Source organism: Neofelis nebulosa, chromosome 8 (assembly GCF_028018385.1).
Source record: "Neofelis nebulosa isolate mNeoNeb1 chromosome 8, mNeoNeb1.pri, whole genome shotgun sequence".
In the NCBI taxonomy this organism is placed as follows: Eukaryota; Metazoa; Chordata; class Mammalia; order Carnivora; family Felidae; genus Neofelis; species Neofelis nebulosa.
Window position 1 is genome coordinate 27,146,863 of NC_080789.1, and position 6,442 is coordinate 27,153,304.

Consider the following 6,442-nt stretch of genomic DNA (forward strand, 5'->3'; position numbering starts at 1 on the left):
CAGGCGTTATTCTGCTTGCTTTACCGACCCAGTACTCGCATGTAACCACGTCTTGCAAGCACCTCATAGAGATATTTTAACAGATAAATAAAGTAAGGAAAAGAGAGCCCCCTCGCCTTGCCCCTTCAGGCCTAGGGGCGGGGGTGGCTTTCCCTGGGAGCTGGTTCCCTTAGCCCTACCCACATTTCTGTACAAGGTCCCTTTGTTAAATTCTTCTTGGTTATACTCTTTTGAGTATGCCGTCCGCTGCCCTCCGGGACACTCACTGACTGATATGAATGATGAAGAAGGTGGATGGGTCCTTGTCCTCCTGACGCGCACATTCTGGTAACAACTACATAAATGAGATAGCCACGGGTACCGTGAAGAAAATAAAAGGTGATGCGACTGAAGAATGGCCGAGAGAGGCTACTTGAGGGGGAGACATCGGAGCTGAGACAGAAGGTCCGAAGGGGAGCCAGCAACCCCAGGACCTGGGAGACCCCTCTTCAGGCACACGTGCCTGTCTATGTCAAAGTTTTGGGGCTAGAACAAGCATGGCGGGCTGGAAGGATGACAAGAGGCCGGGGGGGCTGGAAATTGGCGAGGTGGGGGAGAGTGGCGGGACGATGGTCAGGGAGACAGAAGGCACCAGTCACTGCTGGGCGTGCTGGGATCTGGGCTTTAAGACTATTGGCAATTCTTATATTTCCTGTAGGAGCCACAGGGATGAGAGGAGGGTGGCTGTCTCCTCTCCCCACGGTGGCATGTATTTATTCATTGATATCCTTATACTCCGAAAAGGGGGAATCATCTGGCAGAAATGCTACTTTGCCTGCCGTGTTCAAGCCTCCAATTCGACCTGATATTGTGAACTTTGTTCACACCCACTCGGCAAGAACGACAGACAGCCCCGTGTCGTCAGTGAGTTAGCAGGCCATCGAAGCAGTGCTGAGTCTTGGGGTGCTGGCAGAGCCGCGGCTCCAATTCCCAGAGTTCAAGGCAGTGGGACTCACCGTTCTGGCCAGGTGCCTCTGGAAACGTGTGTTGTGGGGGGCGCGTGTTCGCACCAACCGAAACCTGGCATCGTTAGCACTGCAGAATGAGCACAACACAGAGGCGGTGGGTCATCTGCTCTGCCTGGCTGCCTCCGCCTTACCAGTGCTGGTCATGTCTGAAGGTCATCGTATTGGGCCCCTGGGTGGCTCAGTCAGTTCAGTGTCTGACTCTTGATCTCAGCTCAGGTCATGATCTCAGGGCGGTTCGTGAGTTCGAGCCCCCCCTTGGGCTCCGCACTGACAGCACTGGGGCCTGTTTGGGATTCTGTCTCTCCCTCTCCCTCCCTCAAAATAAACAAACTTAAAAATAACTAAGTAAATAAAAATAAAGGTCATCGTATTGAGGAAGACCCTGAACTTCCTTTGATGGTTGAAGATAAAGTTGAAGGTTACAAGAAGTCCAAAGTGGCTGTTTTGCTTCCTAAGAGACTTAAAGCTTGCAATGATATCAAAGAGTTCTATGCCTCTCAGCAAATGAGAGATGGCAAGGGGTAAAATGAGAAACCGTTGCCATATCCAGTGCAGGGGACCCTGCGTTATCTCTAATGAGGACAACGTTGTCCCCAGAAACATCCCTGGATTTATTTTACTTAATGTAAGCCAAGCGAACATTTCGCAGCCTGCTTCTGGTGGGGATGTGGGACGTTTCTGCATTTGGACTGAAAGTGCTCCCTGCAAGTTAGACGATCTGTATGGCATTGGCATAAGGCTGCCTCCCTCAAGAGTAACTATAAGCTTCCCGTGCACAAGATGCTTAACACAGACCTTAGCGGAATCTTGAAAAGCCCAGAGATCCAAAGAGCCCTCTGAGCACCACGGAAGAAGACTCGTTGCAGAGCCCTGAAGAATCACGTTTGAAGCTAACCCTGTATGTCAAGACTATGCCCCAGAACAGCGTTCATCGCCAGGCCAAGAATCACAAACTCTGGATGGACAGAGCAGCCGCAGCCTTAGAAGCCAAATCAGAGAAGAGGGTTCCAGGCAAGAGGTCTGTGGTAGAGAAGAAAGGAAAGAAGGCTGCTGGTGTGAAAAAGCAGAAGAAACTTTGGCGGGGGGCGGGGGGGGGGGGAGGGAAGGGGAGCCGCAGCTTCCAAGCAACTGACAAGAAGCCTGCACAAGAGAAACCCACCTCGGAAGAAAAGAAGGCTGCTGCATAAAAAGTTAAATTTGTTTATTCCATAAGAGTCAAATCATTTCGGACAGCTAATTTTGAATAAAGACCTGATCAAAGGCAGGAAGAAAAAAAAAAAAGACTTTTAGGAATTCTTTGAAGGTCTTCCAGTAGGGGAGTTATTTGAGCTGTTTTTTAAGTCTACAGTCTTCTCCTGTGTGGACAGTGGATTATACATCAGCGAGAGGTTATTGCCACAGTCCAGCCTAGAGTTGTTGGTGCTTTGAACAAGAGTGGTGGCAATCGGGGCACCTGGGCGGCTCAGTCGGTTAAGCGTCTGACTCTGGATTTGGACTCAGATCATGATCTCCCGGTTCTTGAGTTTGAGCGCCGCAGTGGGCTGTGAGCTGACATTGCAGAGTCTGCTTGGGATTCTCTCTCTCTCTCTGCCCCTCCCTGCTCTTGCTCTCTCTCAAAATAAATAAATAAACTTAAAAAAAAAAAAAAGAGTGACGGCAATCAAAGTGGAGAGAGGTGAACGGGTCTGAGGTCCGTTTACACTGATTCTGAGGTATCTTAATATTCCAGTTTTTTCCATCCAGCGTCCTGGACCCCTGGAAGACAGTGAGCATGCTACGAGATTTTTTTTTTTTTATATTTTCATTTTTATTATATACTTTCAAATTAATATGAACATATTCTGGATCATTTGTGTGCCCACCTTACAAGAGAAGAGTATCATCACATAATTTCAGTGGCCTCATTTGACTGCCTACAATGACCAGCATTTAACACACTATAATGTTTTTATTGAAATACAACACACAGAGAAAAGTACATCACCCATAAGTACATAGTTCCAGAGATTTTCACAAACAGAACTTTTCCGGGTAAACAGCACACAGTCGAAGAACACAACGCTCCAGAAAACTCTCTCACACCCTCTCCAAGACCCTCCTGGCCCACCTCCCAAAGGTAGCCATCGTCCTGCTTTCTAACGCCATAACTTACTTTTGCTTATTTTAAAAAAGTTTTTTTTAACGTTTATTTATTTTTGAGACAGAGAGAGACAGAGCATGAACAGGGGAGGGGCAGAGAGAGAGGGAGACACAGAATCTGAAACGGGCTCCAGGCTCTGAGCTGTCGGCACAGAGCCTGACGCAGGGCTGGAACTCACGGACCGTGAAATCATGACCTGAGCCGAAGTCGGACGTTTAACCGACTGAGCCACCCAGGCTCCCCCTATTTTTGAACTTTATATGAATACAGAGAAGAGAGTTACATTAGCAGGATGAATCCGACCTCTAAAAACTCTGTCCTGGTGTGTGTGGGCAGTATGGGTGGGGTTCCCACCAGGGACAGACCCTGCATTTTAGTTCATGCATCCTGGGCATTGTGATGAAGATTTGACCTCAGAGACTAGAAACCAAATTATCACCAAGGTGGGAAGCCATCTCATTAGCATATCTTGACTGCAACAACAGGCATGGCCCAGCACAGTCATATCACTGGTGCCGGGGCATAGAGAAGGTTCACTTGTCGTGGCTGTGGCCGTTCTGTGGCACAGAGTTTCCCATACTTAGGGGAGTCATGAGATGTTAAGAGTAAAAATAGTGATGTCTTTACTTTTGTCTCTGCCTTTCCAATCTGCACCCCAGCAACTTCCCAAGGTCCAGACCAAAAGGTCTTTTCATTAATCTAGAAGAAAAGCCTGGCTGAATCTGCTTCTAGTCACATATATGCCCCCACCTCTAACCACCCCCCATAGCCCCCCACCTCCACCCCGTGTCAAAACAGGAAAACAAGGGGCGCCTGGGTGGCGCAGTCGGTTAAGCGTCCGACTTCAGCCAGGTCACGATCTCGCGGTCCGTGAGTTCGAGCCCCGCATCAGGGTCTGGGCTGATGGCTCGGAGCCTGGAGCCTGTTTCCGATTCTGTGTCTCCCTCTCTCTCTGCCCCTCCCCCGTTCATGCTCTGTCTCTCTCTGTCCCAAAAATAAATAAAAAACATTGAAAAAAAATTTAAAAAAAAAAAAAAACAGGAAAACAAGCAAAATTTGGTTTGTTTTTTTTTTAATTTTTTTTAAATTTTTAAAATTTTTTTTTTCAACGTTTTTTTATTTATTTTGGGACAGAGAGAGACAGAGCATGAACGGGGGAGGGGCAGAGAGAGAGGGAGACACAGAATCGGAAACAGGCTCCAGGCTCCGAGCCATCAGCCCAGAGCCTGACGCGGGGCTCGAACTCACGGACCACGAGATCGTGACCTGGCTGAAGTCGGACGCTTAACCGACTGCGCCACCCAGGCGCCCCGCAAAATTTGGTTTTTAGCTACTCTCTTTTTCGCTCCAGTTCTAACGCCTCCTGTTACCCCAGTGACCTCCCACTAGTCCCCAGAGTCCCTCACTGGAGACACATCCCCTACTCATCAAAATGTAGCCCTGTTGTCTCCCATTCCCTCCCAATTCTACTTTCTCTTATGTGATGATGGGTGGCATAGGGTTAATTGGAGGAATGCCCAGTGTGGTTCAGTGGAAAGAGCACTGCAGTTGGGGGTAAAGAGGCCTGGTTCTAGTTCTAAAATTATATTAGATTAACTGGTTGAAAGGGACAGAACTGAACTTAAGCAAAAAAGCCACACATACACAATAATTAATGAGTTCCTACAGGAATCAGGGATCAGACACATCTGTATCAGGGTCTCCAATGATGTCATTAGGACAGACTCACTCTCTTCATCTCTTGGCACTGTTTTCCTTGGCTCTCCACTCATGGTGACAAGATGGCTGCCAATGGTTGGTCCTATCTTCTCAGCAACCCCAGTGGAGCATATGAACTTCTCTTTTCCAATGTTCTGGAATCAAGTCTCGTCACTTTTCACTGGCCTCCTGGGAACACATGTTTTGATGCTCTGATTGGCCAGACCCAGTTCATATGCTCACCCCGGATTTGGGAGTAAACCCAGCACCACTCAAAATGCTATGACTGAGAGTGGGAAGGGCTGGTTCCCCCAAAGGGACTGAGTTAGGCAGAAGCAACAGATGTCTTCAGCTATTAATTGATCGTGAAAGCTTAACAAATCTTCCTACCCTTGGGCCTGGTTTCTCACCTGAAAAATGAGAAGGATGATCCCTATAACCTCTAAGGTCCCTTCTACTTCAACATTCTATTATTCTACCTAATTTCTCATAAGAATTCAATATCGTGTTTTCATCTCTCAGAAAATAATTCCCTTAATCCAATTAAAAGGGGGAACAATAAAGACATAACTGTGTATATAATAAGCCTGTTAAGAAGGGCAAATCCCACCATATATGCATGTCTTCCCCATCCACTCTGCAGGATCCCTGCCCAGTGACCCTTAAAGAAGGAAGCAAGAGGCTGGTGCCACTGGAGAGGGAGGGGGACCACATCGGAACTAGCCACTCATTAAATGATTAAATCGACCAATAATTATTATGCGCATCCTAGACCCCAAGCACTGTACAAGGCTCTGGGAATGCACAGTGAACAAGATACAGCCCCTGTCTCTAAGACAACAGTCTTGAGCTAGGCATAGACATGTAAGCCACTGATTTATCATCTAGAACGTCAAGGGCTATGGCAGGATGATAAAGCAGCTCAGATGGGCACCTAAGTGGAAGACAGGGTTTAGGGCATTAAAAGATGAGGGGATAGTCAGAGACGTCGTCCCTAAGATGAGGATCCTGAACAGGGTCTGGAAAGAGAGAAGAAGTTGGCGTGATGGGAAAAGCAGGGAAAGAGCATTCTCAAATGTACCTAGTCGGGCATGCTCGGGGCACTGCAGTTTGTTCTGAGGGACTGCCATGTGGAGTTTAATCGGGGCAATGGCAAGAGGGGAGGCTGGGCCTGACTGGGAGGGAAATGAAGGACCAAACCAAGGAGACTGAGTGTTATCACGGAAGCACCTGGGAGCCACTGAAGGATGTCAGCAGGATACAACATCATATTTGCACATGATGTACATATTTGCATGTAACACAATATCATATTTACAAAGGATCTACCAGTATGATGTGGATCAGAGAGACGGAAGGCCAGATTCCAGTCTTTAAGAAGTCTATGATCACGCCATTCCGATGGTAAAGGGACTTCCTGTGCAGTATCTGTCCACTTGCTTCGTAATTTCCATGTTGTGTATGTCTGTTTATTCACACTTCACCTTTCCACATAGAACATAAAGCTCACCCTTCAGAAAAATTCCTGCACCTGAAACAAAGACTTAAAAAGCCCATTCCCATTCCCATTCCAAAAATGGTCATAGGTGATCTACAA

General features: G+C 47.5%; 1 pseudogene; it reads left to right on the plus strand.

Moving 5' to 3' along the window:
- Positions 1-536: 536 nt before the first annotated feature.
- Positions 537-2,194, plus strand: LOC131483793 (large ribosomal subunit protein uL4-like; annotated as a pseudogene).
- The last annotated feature ends 4,248 nt before the right edge of the window (positions 2,195-6,442 follow it).